The sequence below is a fragment of the Apodemus sylvaticus genome, chromosome X (assembly GCF_947179515.1).
Source record: "Apodemus sylvaticus chromosome X, mApoSyl1.1, whole genome shotgun sequence".
Taxonomy (NCBI): Eukaryota; Metazoa; Chordata; class Mammalia; order Rodentia; family Muridae; genus Apodemus; species Apodemus sylvaticus.
Genome location: NC_067495.1, coordinates 122,076,168 through 122,097,951, shown reverse-complemented (window position 1 = coordinate 122,097,951; position 21,784 = coordinate 122,076,168). Strand labels below are relative to the sequence as shown.

The following is a 21,784-nucleotide window of genomic DNA, read 5'->3' as shown; positions in this document are numbered from 1 at the left end:
GCATTCACTTATAAGCTTCCTTAGTTATTGTGTCTCTTCACAGCAAGCAAACAGTGACTAAGATGATTTGTATGCATTTCATACGTATTATGGATGGAAATTCCTCATTAAACATGTACTTGCAAATATTTATCCCATTTCATAAGAATTTTCAATTTGCCCAGTGTTTTCCTTTGATACATGAGAAAAACAACAAATATAAAGTTAGAAAATTTTCATTGTTTATTTATTTCTACTCATTAGTCTTCTATATAAACTTTTGTTGTACTTTTTAAGACTTGAGGATACATTTGCCAGCTACACACTTTTTCTTAACTTTTATAAATGGAAATATTGTTTATATTGATTGTATCTCCATGTTGCATTTTGAAGAATATAGGTATATATGCATACAAGACCTTAAAATATGAAATAACAATTAACATGTTTTTACAGAATGTAATTTTAATTTTAATGCACAAGGCACTTCTCACCCTTGGCCCAGATAACAACCCCTTATATCAAGATATAGAAACAGAAATGCTTTATATAACACATGTATTCTGTCTATACATCTTAAATTTATTTTCCTTATATTTTTAAATATTATATACTTATATGTATAACTATAATTCCTTCATTTAGTATTTTTATTAGTGTATGATTGGAAAACAAAATTTTATATATATAATATATATTTAACATGATAACTTACTTGTCTTGTTTAATTATTCTTATAATGTTATATAATATACTCCTCAGTTGACACAGATTTTTTTATCCATGTACTTATTTTAAATTGACTCCTACGTAGCTCAGACTGTCCTTGAACTTACTATGCAGTTGAGGATGACCTTGATCTTTTGATGTTTCTGCCTCTACAAGCTGAGTGCTCGGGTTGTACACATGCACCATTAAGCACATTAGTGCAGTGCTAAGTACCAAACCCAATGCTTTTATGTATATTATGCAAACACTGTATCAACTGAACTGAATATATCCTTAGCCTTTTATGCACATTTTTGAGGCTAGCTTTAATATCCACAAAATTGTTAGATATTAGATGTGGGCATATCTGTGGAACATTACACTATGGATTTATTTAGTATAATCAACCATTACAGCTATTTTACTGAGTAACATATGCACTGTTACTATATTTAGAGTTACTAAGACCCTAATATCCCCTCATAATTATCCATTGTTGTAATTCTAAAGAACATTTAGAGGAAAATCCCTACACGTAATTCATAACTTACAAAGATCTATTTTCTTTTGATAGAATTTATTTGAAACTAATTTGGCATTCCCCATAAAGGAAGAGATGGACATTAAGAATGGCAATTGCCATTTAAATTAAGAATTTGTTTCTCCACATAATATCCCATTAGTTAATATGGTTAGATGCTCAAAGAACTATATGCAGAAATCAGAGACATGAATTGCTCATTTGTCTTCTTGAGCCATTATCTTTTATGGTACTTTCTGGATCAACTGAGGATAAAAATTATACTCCAAATAATGTAAAGTTGCTATTAGTCACATATATTATATAGGTACTACTGAGGTTAGAGTAATTGCTACAGAAAATCTGAAAGAGTGATTTAATTGTATGTGCTTGAGCAAATTATACAAAGTAATCTATTAATCCATTTCAGCATAAGTTACTACATGTTGAAATCAGAGTCATCATTTTACCTCCTTTGGTTAGAATAAAGATGAATGGCAAGTACAATATAAGCACGATTAATGTGGTTTCCTTAGAAGCCCAAGAGAATTGGCTGAGTGCCTGAAAATATTGTTAGCCTAATGCCAATGTACCAAAGTCTTGAACTAGCTGCTGCTTCCCTTTCTTGAGTCTCCTATATTTGAATCTCAAGAAATATATAATCCACAGCCTTCTGTGCACTGCCCTCCAGGAGAGAGTGATCACCCAGCAGCACTTTCACTTCTGAGCATGAAGGTGAGATCTTCACCTTCTCTCTGGAAGGGAACAGCTAGGAGCACATAGGACATAAGATCAGTGGAGCAGCTGGGATACACATCTTCCTGCTTCCATTTGCACCAGGGAGCCAGGCAGCTCCACAGCCTTCTGTGTACAAACATTGCCAGAAGAGAATTGGTCTCCCAAGACTACAGACACAGGCTTACAGGCCTACAGGAGGGACAAGCTCCATCCAGAGACAGCAAGACCAACTAGCACCAGAGATAACCAGATGGCAAAAAGCAAGCACAAGAACCCTACCAACAGAAACTAAGGCTATTTAGCAACATCAGAACCCAATTCTCCCACCACAGCAAGTCCAGGATACCCCAACACACCAGAAAAGCAAGAGTTGTCCTTAAAATAATAACTCATGATGCTAATAGAGGGCTTCAAAATGGACTTAAATAACTCCTTTGAAGAAATACAGGAGAACATGGGTCAACAGGGAGAAGCCCTTAAAAAGGAAACACAAAAATCCCTTAAAGAATTACAGGAAAAACACAAGCAATCAAGTGAAGCAACTGAACAAAACCATCCAGGATCTTAAAGTGGAAATAGAAACAATAAAGAAATCACAAAGTGAGACAACTCTTGGAGATAGAAAACCTTGAGAAGCATTCAGGAGTCATAGATGTAAGCATCAACAACAGAATACAAGAAATAGGAGAAAGATTCTCAGGTGCTGAAGATACCATAGAAAGCATTGACTCAACAGTCAATGAAAATGCAAAATGCAAAAAGCATGCAACCCAAAACATCCAGGAAATGCAGGATACAATGAGAAGACCAAACCTAAGGATTATAGGTACAGAAGAGAGCGAAGACTTACAATTTAAAAGGCCAGTAAATATCTTCAACAAAATTATAGAAGAAATCTTCCCTGACCTAAAGAGAGATATGTCCATGAACATACAAGAAGCCTACAGAACTCTAAACAGACTGGACCACAACAGAAAGTCCTCCCAGCACATAATAGTCAAAACACCAAATGCACTAAACAAAGAAAGAATATTAAAAGTAGTAAGGAAAAGAGGGCATGTAATTTTTAAAGGCAAACCTATCAGAATTACACCAGACCTCTTACGAGAGACCATGAAAGCTAGAAGATCCTGGGCAAGTGTCATACAGACACTAAGAGAACACAAAAACCAGCTTAAACTACTATACCCAGCAAAATGCTAAATCACCATAGATGGAGAAACCAAGATATTCCATGATAAAACCAAATTTACACAATATCTTCCCACAAATCCACTACAAATGATAATAGATGGAAAATACCAACACAAGGAGGGAAATTACATCCTAGAAAAAGCAAGAAAGTAGTCTTCTTTCAACAAACCCAAAAGAATATAGCCACACAAACATAAAAATAACATCAAAAATAACAGGAAGCAACAATCACTATTCCTTAATATCTCTTGACCTCAATGGACTCAATTCCCCTATTAAAAGATATAGACTAACAGAAATATTTTTCATGCAAATCTTCAATTTTATCAGAAAATGTTTGTACTTCTTTCAATTAATTTAGCAGTGTTTTTTGTCTAGCATTTTATCTGCATTATTTTTCATGATAATCTTCAATTTGAACATGTTTTATATATATTTCTTCTATTTTATCAAAAATATTTTCCATGCAAATTTCTGATTTTATTATAAAATATTTTTAATTCTACCTCAATTAATTTAGAAAGGTTTTTTATGTCTACCATTTTATCTGTACAATTTTCCATGAAATAATCAGTTTTAATTTGCTTTTCTATATATTTCTTGAATTTTATCAGAAGTATTTTCCATGTAAGTCTTCAATTTACCTGAAAATGTTTATAATTCCACTTTCATTTAACTTAGAATTATTTTTATGCCTACCATTTTATCTGAATAATTTTCCATGATAATCTTCAATTTTAACATGTTTTTCTATATGTCTTCAGTTTTATCAGAAATATTTTCCATGTAAATCTTCAACTTTATCAGTAGATGCTTATAATTCCACTTTCAATCAACTTAGGAATACTTTTATGCCTACCATTATTATGTCTATATAAAATTTTCCATGATAATCTTCAATTTTAATGTGTTTCTCTACATTTTTCTACAATTTTATCAGAAATATTTCCTTGCAAATCTTCAATTCTATCATAAAATGTTTCTACTTCCCTTTTCAATTATTTTAGCAATGGTTTTTATGTCTATCACTTTAATTTTCAATGAAAATTGTCAATTTTAACGTGTATTTCCATATATCTCTTCTATTTTATCAGAAATATTTTTCATATAAATCTTCAATTTTATCATAAAATGTTTTTACTTCTTTTTTCAATAATAAAACAAGCTTTTCAAACAAACAAACAAAAGAAAAAACAAAGGCTACAGTCTCCATGATAAGGGGCAGCAATCAAAATTTGGGATGAAGGCCAGGAGATGGCTCAGTAAATAAATTCTGATATCACAAATTCTGATAACCTGAGTTTTATCCCCAGAGAACATACAGTAAAATGATTGAACTGACTACCAGAGCATATTCTATAATATACTCCAATGTACATATGCACACAATGGCATACATGAGCACACACATGAGGGTATACATGTTACATATATACATACAAAAATAAATGTAATAAAAATATTCTTAAAGTCAAGAAGTGATCTAAATACTTGAGTAGCCTTGCCTGACTTTAAGTTTTTTAGGAACATATTTTAACAAATAGTAGAAAAAGCAGTAGTAACAGAAACAACAAATGTGAATATGCCAGTCTTCTCTTTAAATTATTTTAATTTGCATTCATTGAAATATAATTGTATTACTTTTCCCCTTCCTTTCCTCTTAGCAACCCTGCCAGCCATCTACCCTCAAACCAATCCCATGTCCCTGACTCTCAAGTTGATAGCCTTTTATTTATTAGTAGTGCATACATATACATGTGTGTACATGCATGTTCATATATTCACAGATATATAAATACAGTGTGCTGAGTCCATTTTAATGATTTGTATGTTGAGGTAGCTTGAAGGAAAATGGCCCCTATAAGGTTGTACGAAGTGGCACTATTAGGAGATGTGACCTTCTTGGAGAAAGTGTGTCACTACACGTGGGCTTTTAGGTCTTACATGCTCAAGCTAGACTTAGTGTCACTTCTTCCTACTAACTTTGGATTTGGATGTAGAACTGTCAACTATTCTTCATCATGTCTGTCTGTGTGCTTCATGCTTCCCACCAGGATGATAATGGACTAAACTTCAGAACATTTAAAATTAAATGTTTTCTTTTATAAGAGTTGCCTTGGTCATGGTGTCTCTTCACAGCCATAGAAACCCAAACTAAGAAATTGATGCCCAGCACTGCGGTATTGCTGAGTTAGGCCTGACCATGTTTTTGTTTGGAAGAATATGGACAATGGGACCTTGGAGTCAAAAAGTAGTGGAATTCTTTAAGCAACATTTAATGGGCCATGCTTTAAAGAGCACAGAAGACAGTGGTGCTGAGAGTGATTTGGACTGTGGGGGCCCAAAGAGGAAAAGAATATTGGTGTATGGCCTAAAAACCATTTTGAAATATTTTGGCTAATAATATGTCTGCTTTCTGCCCTTGTGCAAATAAATGTGCCTGAGGCTAAACTAAAGAATTATGAATTAATAGCTTTGGCAGAGGAAGTTTCCAGACAGCCTAATAGTGACTATGTTACTTAGTAATTAGTGCCAATGCTTATGCAGATCTATGATGTAAAGGAACAATCTGAACAAAGAAAAATAACAAGTGTACTGTTTGAGGAGAAAATGAGTGCAAGGAAAAAGTTTTTTCTAAAAGTCTGGTGCTAAATGGATTAAACGGAGTGGTGATCCCAGCTCAAAACCTCACCAAGCTAAGCTTCCAATTTGTGAAAGGGCATTAAGGAAAATCTGAGTAGCCCAAACACAGCAGAAATCAGGAAGAAGCAGTGGATTTCTAATTTCAAGACTAGCCTGGGCCATAGAACTATTTTCAGTAGAGCCAAACTTAGGCAATGAAGGAAACAACTGAAAACAGATAGCTAATGAAAATGTATTTGAACAAGGGAGCCATGTTTCAGTCCCAGCAAACAGTAGAACATGATAGCTTCAGGATGTGCTTCTGACTTTAAAGTCAAGAATACAAGAAAGGGATTATGGAATCTTCCTCTACAACTAAAGAAAGCTACCAAGGTCAGGAATATATCAGGGGTATCATACATTGAGTACTAGAGAGGCCATTGCATGTGGCTGTGAAGGTGAAGGCTGGATTGCCTTGGAGACCCCAAATGTTGGAGTTGTCATAGTTATGCAATACCTGCAGAAGAAATCTGGTAACACAGAGTGAAACCATCCCAAGAGAAAGAAGTATGTTGCAGTCAACAAACCTCAAATGAGGTGGAGATATGAAGAGTACTTTGACATCAGACATTGAGAAGTAGAGTTTGGAGTTTTCACAGCTGATTTTGGTCTTGCTTTGAGTCAGCATTTACTATGCTTCACTTCTTACTTTTTGGATTGTAAAGATATATTCTGTGCCATATATGGTGGAAGTATGTGATCTGCTTTTTTGACTTTGATTTTATAAAAGATTATATTTAAGAGATTGCCATGGATTTCAAAAGAGACTTTAGCCTTTGGACTTTTAAACAATTTGAGACTTATAGACTATGGGGACTTTTGGAGCTGAACTAAATGCATTTCTGTATTATGACATGGCTATAAGCCTTTTGGTCGTGGAGTGGAATGTGATGGTTTGAATGAAAATATACCCAAAAGGTGATTGGGAATGCCCTTGTAAGGAGATATGGCCACATTGGAGTAGATGTGTCCACATTGGAGCTCATTGTGTCACTGTGGGTGGGCTTTAAGGTTTCAAATACTCAAGCCAGGCTTGGTGTCACCCTCTCTTCCTGCTGACTGTGGATTTGGATGCAGAACTATAAGTTCCTTCTCCAGTACCATGTCTGCCTACACACCACCATGCTTCCTGCCATAACAATAATGGACTGTGCTTCTGAACCTGATAACCATCCCCAATTAAACACTTTCCTTTATATGAATTATTGTGGTCATGGTGTCTTTTCATACCAATTGAAACCCTAGCTAAAAGAGTGAGTATATGGTTTTTAAGGATTGGAACTCTGTAAAAGTCCCATTACACTGTTAACATATCCATTGATATTGCCATTGTTCTCATCTTGTTTATGCAAATTATAGAAGACTATTTCACCAAAGACTTACTGGTATTCTGTCTCCTACACTATTTCTGGCCCCTCTTCTGAATAATGTTCTTTGAGTCATAGATGCAGAAGCTGTGATATAGAGGTATCTGGTGGGACTGGGCTCCTCATAATCTGTTGATATCTAAATTATGTCAGGATTTTTGTTTTGTTTTGTCTTGTTTTTGTTTTGTTTTTAGTTTCACTGACTTAATTTCTTTAAAATGAAAATTGGATTCCAGATCTAACATAATTCTGACAATTAGGATGTTAATTATTATAACTAATAAGCAATAATTGTTTGTTACAAGTAATAAGTAATATACTTAACATTTGAAATACAAGTTTGTGTGATGCTTGTGCTGTTTACATATAATATAAACTGTCATCAATATTGTCATGTATTAAAATTATATTTGGGGCAGGGATGGCAAGATGGTTTAACAGTTAAGAACACTGTCTGCTCTTCCAGAGATCTGAGTTCAATTACCAGCAATTGAATACATGATGACTCACATCTATAAAGGGATCTGATGTCTTCTTCTGGCTTGTAGGTGTATAAGCAGAAAGAACATTCCTACATTTAAGAAATGCATGAAAAAATAAATTTTAAAAATTGTATTTGGGTACATGGTAAAGCAAGTATTACATGATGACCAAACTGCTCAGATATTATTAGCTTATAATGTGGCTGCTGGTCTTTACATCAATATGATAAAGTTTCTGCTTGTGTATCTACTATAAAAGCTATACATGTAGGTCAATACACTTCGTAATCACATAGTTCGTTATGTGGTATTTCATGTATATGAATTTAGGTGTTTCTGAACATTCTGACACTTTGACCAGATATACAAACTCCTACTACCCTCATGAGGTGTGTTATACTTTGAGAAAAAAAAAATTTTCGAGACAGGGTTTTTCTGTGTAGCCCTGGCTGTCCTAAAACTCCCTCTGCAGACCAGGCTGGCCTCAAACTCAGAAATCCGCCTGCCTCTGCCTCCCAAGTGCTGGGATAAAAGATATGAGCCACTATCGCCCAGTAAGAAAATTGTTTGAAAGGCAGTTTTGCTTGAAGCTTGGCCCAGTGAATAAAGGATCAGATAATATTTGTGAAAGTCTTTGAGGAATACAGATGAAAGGTGTCTTGTAAAAACAGAGCGATAAAGTTGTATGGATGGAAATACTTTCCCTTCACATCTTTGCTGTAATAGCTTTGAGGTGCTGTTGAAATTGATACTTTCAAAAAGAATGTGTATCGCCAAATTATTGAGTATGGAGATATATGCAAGATAATAAATCCAGAGCCCTCAAATAAGAAACTTAAAGCACCACTTGTTATGTTAAATAAAAGAAGCTGAGAATAATAATAATAATAACAAGCTAATCAATAGAGGGGTTCGGAATGCTTAGAGGAAACATAAAGGATAGGCATCAACAATTCTTTTTTTTAATATAAGGACAGAGAAAAAGGAGAGAGGTGATTGGAGAAGGGATGGAGAGAAGAAGGTTTATGGGACATATGGGGAGGGGTGATCTGGGAAAGGGGAAATCATTTGGAATGTAAACAAAGAATATAGAAAATAAAAATATTAAAAAAAACAATTCTTTTTTTTATCAGATATTTTCTTTATTTACATATCAAATGTTATCCCTGTTCCTGGTTTCCCCTCCAAAAGCCCCTATCCCATTGCCTCTCCCCTGTTCACCAACCCATTCATTCTTGCTTCCCTGTCCTGGCATTCCCCTATAGTGGGGCAACAACCCTTCACAAGACCAAGGGCCTCTTTTCTCATTGATGTTGGTCAAGGTCATCCTCTGCTACATATGCAGTTGGAGCCATGGGTCCCTCCATGTGTACTCTTTGGTTGGTGATTTAGCCCTTGGGAGCTCTGGGGGTAGTGGGTGGTTCATATTGTTGCTCCTTCTATGGAGCTGCAAACCCCTTCAGCTCCTTGGGTCCTTTCTCTAGCTCCTCCTGGACCCTGGGTTCAGGACAATGGTTGGCTGAGAGTGTCTGTATTTGTCATGCACTGGCAAGGCCTCTCAGGAGACAGCTGTATCAGGTTCCTGTCAGCAAGCACTTGTTTGCATCCACAATAGTGTCTGGGATTAGTAAATGTATATGGGATGGATCCCCAGGTGGGGCAGTCTCTGGCTGGCCTTCCCTTTAGTGTCTGCTCCATATTTTAACTATGTATCTCCTCACATGGGTATTTTGTTCCGCGTTCTAAGAAGGACCGAAGTATCCTCACTTTGTTCTTCCTTCTTCTTGAGCTTCCTGTGGTCTGTGAATTGAATCTTGGGTATTCCAAACTTCTGGGCTAATATCCACTTATCAGTAAGTGTATACTATGTGTGTTCTTTTGTGATTGGGTTATCTCACTCAGGATGATAGTTTCTAGTTCAAACTATTTGCCTAAGAATTTTATGAATCCATTGTTTTTAATAAGTGAGTAGTACTTCATTGTGTAAATGCACCATATTTTCTGATTCCATTCCTCTCTTGAGGGACATCTGGGTTCTTTCCAGCTTCTGGCTCTTATAAATAAGGCAACTATGGACATAGTGGACCATGCATCCTTATTACATGTTCTAGCATCTTCTGGGTATATGCCCAGGAGTGGTATAGCTCGGTCCTCAGGTAGTGCTATGTCCAGTTTTCTGAGGAACCACCAAAATGATTTCCAGAGTGGTTTTACCAACTTGCAATCCGACCAGTCATGGAGGACTGTTCCTCTTTCTCTACATCTTTTCCAGCATTTGCTGTCCCCTGAGTTTTTTATCTTGGCCATTCTGACTGGTGTGAGGTGGAGTCTTTGGGCTGTTCTGATTTGCATTTCCCTGATGACTAAGGATGTAGAACATTTCTTTAGGTGTTTCTCAGCCATCTAGTATTCCTCAATTGAGAATGCTCTGTTTAGCCCTGTACCCCATTTTTAATAGTGTTATTTGATTCTCTGGAGTGTAACTTCTAGGTTCTTTGTATATATTGGATATTAGCCCTCTATCAGATATAGGATGGGTAAAGGCCTCTTCCCAGTCTGTTGGTTGTTGTTTTGTCCTTTTGACAGTGTCCTTTGCTTTGTAATTTTATGAGGTCCCATTTGTCAATTCTTGATCTTACAGCATAAGCTAGTGGTGTTCTATTCAGGAAATCTTACCTTGTGCCCATGTCCTCAAGGGTCTTCCCCAGTTTCTTTTCTATTAGTTTCAGTGTGTCAGGTTTTATGTGGAGGTCCTTGATCCACTTGGACTTGAGCTTTGTACAAGAAGATAAGAATGGCCCAGGGAACCAAATAACCCTATTAAAAATGGGGTACAGATCTAAACAAAGAATTTTCACCTGAAGAAATTCAGATGGCCAAGAGGCATCTTAAGAAGTGCTCAACATTATTAGTCATTAGGGAAATGCAAATCAAAACAACCCTGAGATTTCACCTTACACCAGTCAGAATGGCTAAGGTCAAAAACTCAGGAGACAGCAGGTTTTGGCGAGGATGTAGAGAAAGAGGAACACTCCTCCACTGCTGGTGGGATTGTAAGATGGTGCAACCACTTTGGAAATCAGTCTGGCAGTTCCTCAGAAAACTGGACATGTCACTTCCAGAGGACCCTGCTATACCACTCCTGGGCATATACCCAAAGGATTCCCAGCATGCAATAAAGACACATGCTCCACTATGTTCATAGCAGCCTTATTTATAATAGCCAGAAGCTGGAAAGAACGCAGATGCCCCTCAAAGGAGGAATGGATACAGAAAATGTGGTATATTTACACAATGGAATATTACTCAGCAATTAGAAACAATGAATTCATGAATTGTTTAGGCAAATGGATGGAACTGGAAAATATCCTAAGCGAGGTAACACAATCACAAAAGAATACACATGGAATATAATCATTGATAAGTGGATATTAATTAGCCTGGAAACTCTGAATACTCGAGACACAATTAACATATCAAATGATTCCCATGAAGAAGGAAGAAGAGGGTCCTAATCCTGGAAAGGCTTGATCCAGCATTGTAGGGGAGTACCAGGACAGAGAAAAGGGAGGGGGAAAGACAGGAGAATGGATGGAGAGAAGAGGACTTATGGGACACATGGGGAGGGGAGAACTGGGAAAGGGGAAATCATTTGGAATGTAAACAAAGAATATAGAGAATAAAAAATATATATATATACAAAAAAAAAAAAGAAAAGTTAAGTTGGGGGGAAGGTTCACAAGGCACCTGTATTAACTCCTAGTCACCAGGAGTGGAATTAGCGTCAAAATACAAGACCAGGGTTATCCACAACAAGTCCACACAATAGGAAAACAGCTAGTAAAAAGTAAAAATGCAGGCAAGTAAGTTATTGGACAATATAAAATACTGTACAAGAACTATAAGAATAGCCAGGCAGTGGTGGTAAACTCCTGTAATCCCAGCACTTGGGAGGCAGAGGCAGGTGGCTTTCTGAGTTTGAGGCCAGCCTGGTCTACAGAGTAAGTTCCAGGACAGCCAGGGTTACACAGAGAAACCCTGTCTCAAAAAAAAAAAAAAAAAACAAAAAAACAAAAAAAAAAAAACCAAAAATGCATTCCTTGAGTTCACAATAAGAAATCAAGGTATTATCCTTTATACAGATGTGTTATTTTCTTGTTCATATCAAGACTGCCAAAGTATGTCATCCAGAAAGATTAGTGTTAGACAGTATTATACTAGTATTGGAATCATGTTTCTCAGTTTTAGCCCAAGCACAGTTTAGTAATATGTATTTGTGTACCACAGTAGCATGAAAATTCCACAAATTCTTTTCACAGTTTGCATTTTTTGGAGAAGAAACAGAAATAAACAGACCTACATTAAGCCCATGCATATAGAATAATTTTTCTCATTTTATCAGTATATGGATAAGGAAATCCGCTATTAAAATAGCTTATAAGTTCACTCCTTTCACTATTCTAGCCAACCCTTTACCACTCGAGAAGATAAATTCAAATACAACTCTCATATATCCTTCTGTAAAAACATAAATCATTTTTGAAATTCACATCTCTGTTGTACCAAGGAATCAACCAATATTGGTGTATTGACACTATGCCAAGAACCATAGTACAAACAATTTTGTTCATTGAGTGGTCATGGTGGTAGTGGTAATGTGTGTGTATGTGTGTGTTTGTGTGTGTGTGTGTGTGTGTGTGTGTATGAGAGAGAGAGAGAGTTAAAGTATGTAAAAAATTATTTCAGATTATATATATATATACATATATATATGTATATATATATATATATACATATATATATATATATATATATGCATTCATACAGTTTTGCCATGTGTTCCCATTATACAAGAGAGTTGCCTATTCAACTGTTCCCCTAAATAATGTCATGCCAGGTTTCCTCCACAAAACTCTACTTAATCCTGTCAATTGGTATTCTTTGTCTCTAAAATTGTGTTTAAGGTGGGACTACAGAGTACAGGAATACTTTTCTCATCAGATATGTAGAAATTGATGGTTGGGAGTAGGATTTACAACTAGAATGTTTTCTTTGGCTTTTTAGGAGTTTGTGTAAGGATAAAATCTCTAGGCTTCCCTGCACTCTAGGTTTTGTTCATATTTCTTAGACTTATCTTTTTATTTTTTTTAGCTGATGTTGCTGTTTCTGTTACTATTATTAGAGTGCTGTAATTAATTAACATATGATAGCTTAGAACTTCAGACATGAAGTACAAGGAAGGTAAGATGGATAGGAGACTTGTACAGCCTGGATTCATTTTTTTTCACAGTGTTTGACACTAAGGGGTTAAACAAAGTCAAAGCAAAGTTCTTGATTTGTGCTTCAGTGTTCTAAATTCTGTTTTCACAAATAACACTGCAATAATTTTTATGCATTGCTTTCTGAGCAAATATAAGATGACCATTTATAACAGTGCAATATAAATGAAGCCCTGAAAATGAAAACCGTAAAATTCTAGAATATCTGTTATTAATGTATTAAATGATACACTGACACTTAATTCCAGACTTTCCATTAGTTGTTTTCAATAAATAATGATTTTGGGGATTGAAAATAACTTACATACCTACATGTAACTTTAATTTCAGTGTAAAGTAAATATTAAACATCCATAGATGATTACTTTTTTATATTTTCTTGATGATATACTTCACTAGCTAAAAGTAGAAGCCAAAGAATTAATGTTAGCCCACTATAAAACATAACAATTACCTATTTCATGGTTTATGGTATATACTGGATGTCAGTGTTTCCATTAAGAACACAAGTACTTATTTTAATTTTATTATCATATATTAATATATAGTGACATTTGAAATTCCAAATTATACAGTAAACCATTTTTTTATAATTCTGCTTACATAAAGGATAATCTCTTAATGTAATGAATGCTTTGGCTTTAATAAACATGCTTAAATAAATAAGGAAAAATGTTTGAACCATACCCAAAATTCTACAGGAAACTAAGGAGTTCTGAGAGTGGGAAAAAATAGGCTTCTCTAAGGAAAATCAAATCAATTGTCTCTTCAATACTAAATGGTCATCCCTGAAAACATAAATTCAAATAACATTATATAGACTGAGCAAATTATATATATATATATATGCTAGTAGCAACAATTAAAACAAAAAAAAGGGACATGAGTTTGAAAGAGCAAGAATAGGAATGTTTGGTAAAATTTCATTAGTGATGTAATTAAGAACAATAGAAAATTAAATTAAATTAAATTAGCTCTAGCTCCAAGGATTTAACTCTGTCTCCGCAGCGCGCGCGCACACACACACACACACACACACACACGTCTCAAATGTTTAAAACTGTCAAATTAGTCTAAAATACAAAGATTTACAGCCATGAAAATTAGGTAATTTTAATACTACAGTAGTTTAAGCAAAACATTATTTACTAGAGCTCTCTTCTTCTTCTTCTTGCTGGTAAAGACCTAGTTGACTCATCTTAATCTGAATTGAAAAGTTGATTGTCTTAGCAAACAAGCCACTTGTAGTCAGAAACATTGACTATTATGCCTAAGGTTGGGTAAATTGACTAAGTAAAGGGACATCCCAGCAAAGTCAGGAACAATGGGACTGGGGGGCATGCCTCTTTGTGGATTTTTCACTGATTGTCTTTCTTGTAAATTCCATGAAATAAAAGAAAAGGAAGTGAAAGAGACTTAGAAACTTTCTGGAGGTTGATGTCTTGCTTCAAAGGTAAATATAAGAGAGCTTAAGTGTAACGTATGAGTTTCAGCACAATCACTTCTAATAGGAGATCCTTCAACATTGACCTTTACACCTAATACCTATGACAGGACAACTAACAAAAATCAACTATGAATACTACTTGTTTGCTTAATGAGAGGAGAATACAAAATCTTCAAAGAGGTATCTTTTGCCATCTCAAAGACACTGAATGGTGTCAGAGAGCTGTGGGAGTTCACTGTCCAGTTCACTGATACAGAACCAAACTGAACTAGTAAAATTTAAAGCATTGTAATTTATTGGTAGCTTACCTCCAGAACTTGTGTGATGCTTCTCCAGTCATCCACCTTAACTGTGAATTCTTCCCAATTCTCTTTACCTGCTCTTTTTATTGCTGCTTGCATCTTCCTTGGACACATGGCCATACACACATTAGCACTTTTTGAGATTATAACACAATTACCTTTCGCCCTTCTCTTTTCTCTTAACCATCCCATATACCCTATTCAAATTCGTGAGCTCTTTTTGCTTTGTTCTTACATGCATCTTTGTGTTTGTTATGTTAAAACCTCTTGAGTCTTTCTTATCCATTCCAGCATCTCCTAGGCAATCTCTTTAATAGATTTCATTTTTCTCCTCAAACCACTTGTTTGCTTAAGTGATTCTAATTTTATTTTATTCTTTTTTTTAAAAAAAAATCTATAGGTACAATGGAAGCGAGAGATAAGGCTTGGCAGTTAAAATCAGTTGTTGGCTCTTACAGAGGACCTAGGTTTATTTGCCCTCACCCACATGGTGCCTTACAACTGCCACTCCTGTTCCAGAGGATCTAATACTCTCTTCTTGCCCATGTGGGCATCAGGCACATAGTGTCACTCAGACTTACATTAAGAGAGAATACCCATATACACAATATAAAATTTATTAATCTTTAAAGAAAGAATAATAATCACATTAATATTTAAGATGTTTTGTTTCATCCAGACTAATACTTGTCTACTCTGTTTTCTTGCAAAAACCAAATTTCTTAGCTTTTTAATTTTCTATTCTCTAATAGCAAATGGTAAGTTTGAAACCTCAAGTGTCCATAGGCAGATATACTTAAAATGAATTTGTTGATCATTGAGCACTGTAAAGGTAACAGTCATTAGCCTTAAGATTCAAGTTTATGTGCTAGTTTCTCATAGGTTATTAGAACTCATTATGACACGTGAATACTTTGATACTATAAAGTAGACATATATGCTTGGGATTTGTAGGAGTGTTTAATACTAGTAATAAACCCCTCTGCCTTCCTTGAAGTCTGATTCCTTTGATTTCTTCTCAAACAGTTCAGAAAGCAACACCAATCAGCACAGCCTTATAATTAGCCTGGAGAGACCTGATATAAGTAGTTATGGCAAGAGCCTTTGGCGTGATGTTATTTGCACATGTACATTATGATGATCTTTATATAAATTCATTATTATTGCTTCCAAAAATTCATCAAGGTAGTTAAGTATTAACATATGCCAATAATCCCTTATTTACAATATTTGGGATCTACCTGTTTCAGAATTTTAATTTTTTTCCTGAACTTACAAAGGCAACTTTACATACATACTGTGCATTGCCCAATACCATGTGTTCGGTTATAGGCCAATATCCTTTAATGAAATTCATTATTTTCACAATCCAATGTTTAAAACGTCCTTTAATAAAAGATCATAAGTATGCTATAACAGCACTACTTTGATCAATATTTGCCACCAGAAGAATTGGAAAGAAAGCCAACAATCTTCATGATCTTTTTTACACTAAGAGATGCAACTTCTGATTCTTTGACATTTATCATAAATGAAAGGAATAGATGTGTCCTCTTTGGCAACATGCAGGAGGTGGTATCTTTTGGGAAAAAACAAATTTGAAAGAACATAATCACAGTATCACTAAAGTAAAAAGTAATAAATTTGATACATAAATATTGTTTTAAAAGCTGATAGTGTATCTACTCTGGTGAAAATTTCCAAGACCAATTACATAGTTGGCATAATTTTAATACTGGTAATATTTTTACCATCCAAAGAAAATTAATTTTTATGTTCAGTTAATTCTATTACAACATTTGTTTTGAAAGCATTAATTTGTTCCCGTGCTATTGGGTGGCTTTAAAACAGCTTTTTAATTTAAGCCAAAATTTCTGTTTCCAACCTGTTAGAAACAAACACTAGATGAATGAGGGAAAACTGCATGCAGTTGAATGCCATATGTAAATACATGCAATGGGCACACTGAAACACCCCCATACATTTTAGGGGCCTTCTCTGTGCACAGATGGCATTAGAACTACTGTCCCAAGAAGATAATCTTCCTAGGATTTCTTTCTTTCTTATTTTTTTATTTTATTTATTTTTAATTAATTATTTTTTATTTTATTTATTTCTTTTTCTTTTCATTTTATTTATTTCTTTTTATTTATTAATCATTTTATTTATTTACATTTCAAATATTATCCTCTTTCCCAGTCTCCCCTCCATGAACTGCCTACCCTATCTCTCTCCCTTTTGCCTCTATGAGTGCGCTCCTCCACCTACTCAATCCAGCCCAACTCACTTCTCTAGGATCCCCTATCCTGGGGCATCAAAGCCTCCACAGGACCAAGCGCCTTCCTTCCCACTGATGCCAGATGAGGCAATCCTCTGCTACCTATGCAGTGGGAGCCATGGAAAGGTTCGTGTATACTCTTTAGTTGGTCGTTTAGTCCCTGAGAGCTCTGAGGGGTTCTAATTTAAACTCACTGTTTGCAACCAACCCTATTACACCCACTTTCACAAACAGATTACAAATATTTTCAAAAGTAAAATATCATACTTGGTTTGGCTTTCATCCATTTGTTAATTATCAATATGTATAAAACTGTACTATCACTCTTACTAAATCTCTTTCTTTAAAAATGTCACTGATAGTTTAGGGAGTATTGTATTCTAATATAAAAGACAAGACATTCTGGCAGAGATATTGCATTTCCGTTGAACGGTTTTCCAACGATAATCCATGTTAGGCATCATCTGCAAAATGAGTAGGGAAAGATGCATAGTACCTTCTTCCCTTATAGAGAAAAAAGAAGTGCCGTTTTACAAGCATATACCAACAACCCTGCCACATGCAAAATATCTTAGAATATTGTGTTCGCCATGACAAAATATTGAACAAAAACAACTTAGGAGAGAATTGTTGTCTTACAAGTCCTGGGAGTACAGTTTAATATAACAAGGAAGGCATAGCAGTACAAGTAGAAGGTGACTGGGTACATTATTTCCACGGTCAATAATTATAGTACAATGAATAATTTAGCTCAGTTCCATCTCTGCTTTTCATGAAGAAGATGGCGCGAGCCTAGGAAATCTTACCAATTACAGTTGGGATGGTTCTGCCCCCTCCCCCACCCCAGTTAATTTAATACATATATCTCTTCTCAGATTATCCACTCGTTTGTCTTTTCCGTGATTCTAGATCTTGGAATTTATATCCACTGTCACATGCTCCAACGTCATTTTAAAAGAATTTTCACATTTTCATAACGTAATACAGTTGCGAATGGAATGCAATTTCTTATGGCGGTTTTGACTGTCACCAAGTGCAGGAAGCAGCTCTAGCTCAGTGGTTAAGAGTGCCGAGCGCAGTGTGGGAGGTACCGGGTTCGAGCCCCAGCAGCCACTGGGGTTTCGGACCCTGCCAAGCTCGCACTTTTTTATCTTTTTATAATCACAGCACTAGCAGAACTCAATGTTAATGAAATATAAAAGGCAAGGCATCCTAGCACAGATATTGTATTTCCGTTGAACGGTTTTCCAACGATAATCCATATCAGGCATCATCTGCAAAACGAACAGGGGAAGATGCATAGTACCTTCTTCCCTTATAGAGAAAAAAGAAGTGCCATTTTAAAAGCATATACCAACAACCCTGCCACATGCAAAATATCTTAGATCTACTGTTTATAGTAATTTCCCCACCGAGAGATTATTTTACCAAGTTATTTTAGGACCTCAGACCTGAAATTGGTTCATTTCCACGTACATTATATGAATTAGTCCTTGCCAGTTGAAAACTTAATTTACTTTCAGAAAGCTTTAGAACTATGTCTGAACATTAATATTTGTGTAACCCCCGTAGCTCCCAATCTTGCTTCTTTCACTTGGGCACTGGACTGTATGGTTGCCAAAAGCATTTGGAAGTGCATGCATATGACTCCAAACCTTACAGAATTAGTGCTCTACAGCTCCTAACACTGAACACTAATGTATTTTTTATTACTGTTTAATGTTGGGAAATCCCATTTCATGGAGCCCAAGGATTAAATTGCTTTATTTGGAGGGAACAAGTGCATTCTCCATCCTTTTCCTGAGGTGAAAAAAAGAACGAATTTTCATTTCATAAGGGTTAAGGTCTGCAAGTAAGAAATTAAGTATAACATTCCAAAACTGTGAAAGCATTTAATAAAAATATTAACATTATGAAATACTCTGAATATGAAATGTAGGAATAAAAAGATTATAAAATTGATTGTTATATGCATATGAGTAAATATGCATATTCAATTATATATGCATGCACATATATCAATATATACATATGTAATTATGGTTATTGTACATATCAATTCTACGTACAGCAGAAGCATTATAATATCAGGATTGTACTTTTGGAAAAACTGTTGTTTTACCACTATTCTTAATTGGTGGCATATAAACATTTAAAGAAAATTCAACTCACCATAAAAGTAGATGATCTTAAGTGATTGTTCTTTTGAACAGCACTACTGAATGGCAACTTTCTTTTGAATAACTTCCTTAAAAGAGGTATGGCATAGGCTAGTATATATCATGGGTTTGTTTGGAGGTATTCTAAACTTGAACTCTGAACTAAAACTTCCTCTGGCTGTGAAAAAAAAAAAAACACAATAACTTCTTTTTCTCTACATCATTACATGCTTTCTTTTACATGATTTTGGATGCCAAATCTGTACTGTGACAGTATTCTTCTTGATACATTGTGAGAGAATTGCTTAAAATGCTTCCTTTCACATAGTATTGTTCTTCCCCAGGGTCTTAAGAAATGACTTTGAATGAAGAAACATACCTGTCTATGAGCAATCAACTAGATATTCAGTAGATATGCATCAGAATGATAACCAAAGAAAATGCTACAGGAAATTCTTTTTGGCCCATGAATGAATTAAAATCACTTCTATCAGTAAATCTTTTGGGACCTTGCTTTATACCAGTACTGTACTTCGTCGTTTCTGACATATAAGAGAAGTTGAAAATGATAATTCACTAAGAAATACATATTCTTAGAGAGAAGACAAAACACGTCCTCTATCAAATGAATAGCATAGTATAGCAACCACAAAGGCTAAACTTTTATTAAGAACAGTAAATGTTAAAATTACAGAAAAGAATCACTTTCATTGCCCAAAATAGTATAATAGAAAAGAGCACTGAATAACGAATCACCACACAGGTGAATTTATAACAATTTATTGTGATTGGTAGTGTCAATTTTCAACTTAATAGACTCTAGAATCACCTTGGAGATGAGCCTCTGGCCTTAACTATGGGGAAAAAATTCTTGGTTGAATGTTAATTGATGTGGGGAAAGTTATCTTAATTCCCAAGGCACAGAATTGTGGACTATGTAAGATCAAGAAAGCAAGCTAAGCAATAGCTTGCATTCAGCCCCCTCTGTTTTCCAGTTGTGGATGTGATATGATCAACTGCATCAAGCTTCTGCTCCCTTGACTTCCCCACTATGGTAGATTGTCTTTTGAACTGAATCTTAATTAGGGTTTCATTGCTGTGAGGGGCCATTGTGACCACAGCAACTTTTATAAAGGAAAACATTTCATTGGGGCTGGTTTACAGTTGCAGAGTTTCAATCCATTATGATATGAAGTATGGCAACATGCAGTGAGACACTTGGCTGAAGAAGGAGCTGAGAGTTCTACATTTTGATTCAAAGGCAGCAGAAGGAGACTGTGTTCTACATTGACTGTAGCTTGAACATAAGAGACCTCAAAGCCCACCCCAACAGTGACATACTTCCTCCAACAAGGCTGAACCTACTCCAACGAGGCCATATCTCTTAATAGTGCCACTCCCTATGGGCCAAGCATTCAAACTCATGAATCTGGGATAGAGGCATTTCTATGCAAACCACATAATTGTAAGTTAAAATTATAAGTAACTTTCCCCTTTAAGTTGGTTTTGTCAGAATATTTTTATCATAATAGAAGGAAAAGAAAATTAAGCAGTGAGTGACTGAGCAAGTCATTTCAAGTCTCCAGGTCCTTGGGTTCAGCATCTGAAGACTACAGACTCTGTGTTCTTCCCATTCAGCATATATTCACAAGCATATTAACTTCATCTTATAGCAACCAAATTAGTCAAAAAGGATATTATATTAGATATAATAGGCATATTATAAGTGACAGGTTCATGCTTGGGTATGAAAGAAAATGAACTCCAAGCCAAGTTTGCCATTACTCCAAAGCCTGTGCTCTCTTATAGTATTTTGTTATCCACTACCCTTCATTCTGTGTTTTAGAAGTTACAGATATTTAGGAAGGAAGCAGACACATAAACATAGATGAAACATTTAGAAAATGTACATGATTCTGTGTCTGTGAATGGTAAGGAAAAAAAAACTGTATTAGCCTTATCTGTGCCATGGTACTGGCCAGAGAATCATATGTGAGTTCTATTCATGTTTAAACTACTAATTTCCTATCTGGAAAGTGAGAAAACCTAATAGGTCCTTTGTGCCCTAGCACTTTGTTTCCTTGACTTCAAACCATGCAAATCATATTTCTATCTATATGATTATGAATATGGATGCAAAAGTTTAAAAATAATAAAGAAATGTTAAAAGTATTAGTGATGATATTTTAGGATTTATGTGTTTGGGGTGGAACAGAGGGTACTGGGGTAGTTTAGAAATTTTATGGATTGTCTTAAGTATATAAGAATAACTGAACCCCTAGCGGAATCTGTAAATAAAATAATCACCACTCTTTACCCTGTCTGTCTTTTGTGCAATTCAGATTTTCATACGTTGAGTTTATTTAAAAGGGGAACCATGTATACTAGAAAATTCAGCCAAGAATTTGTCATACTTTTGCTCCTGGGATACTATTTTTCTTTTTTGATATGAAAACCAAGCCATATCTTTAAAATTCATGTCTGAAGTGGAAGGATTGAAAGAAGTGATTTTTTTCCCCTCTGATCAGTCCCTGCAAAGTGGGCCTCAGAACACACCAGCTGAGCCCTCTGTTAGGCAGGGAAAGCCTCTGGCATTTTTGTGCTTTTCAATGTTGTCATTGGGGAGGTGGGACAAAGCCGTACCATCTA

At 35.3% G+C, this 21,784-nt stretch overlaps 1 protein-coding gene across 3 annotated transcripts in view; it reads left to right on the top strand.

Annotated features, from left to right (window-relative positions):
• Positions 1 to 21,784, top strand: part of Tenm1 (teneurin transmembrane protein 1) — a 576,328-nt gene that overhangs the window by 185,229 nt on the left and 369,315 nt on the right. The gene's annotated exons all lie outside the window — the stretch shown is intronic.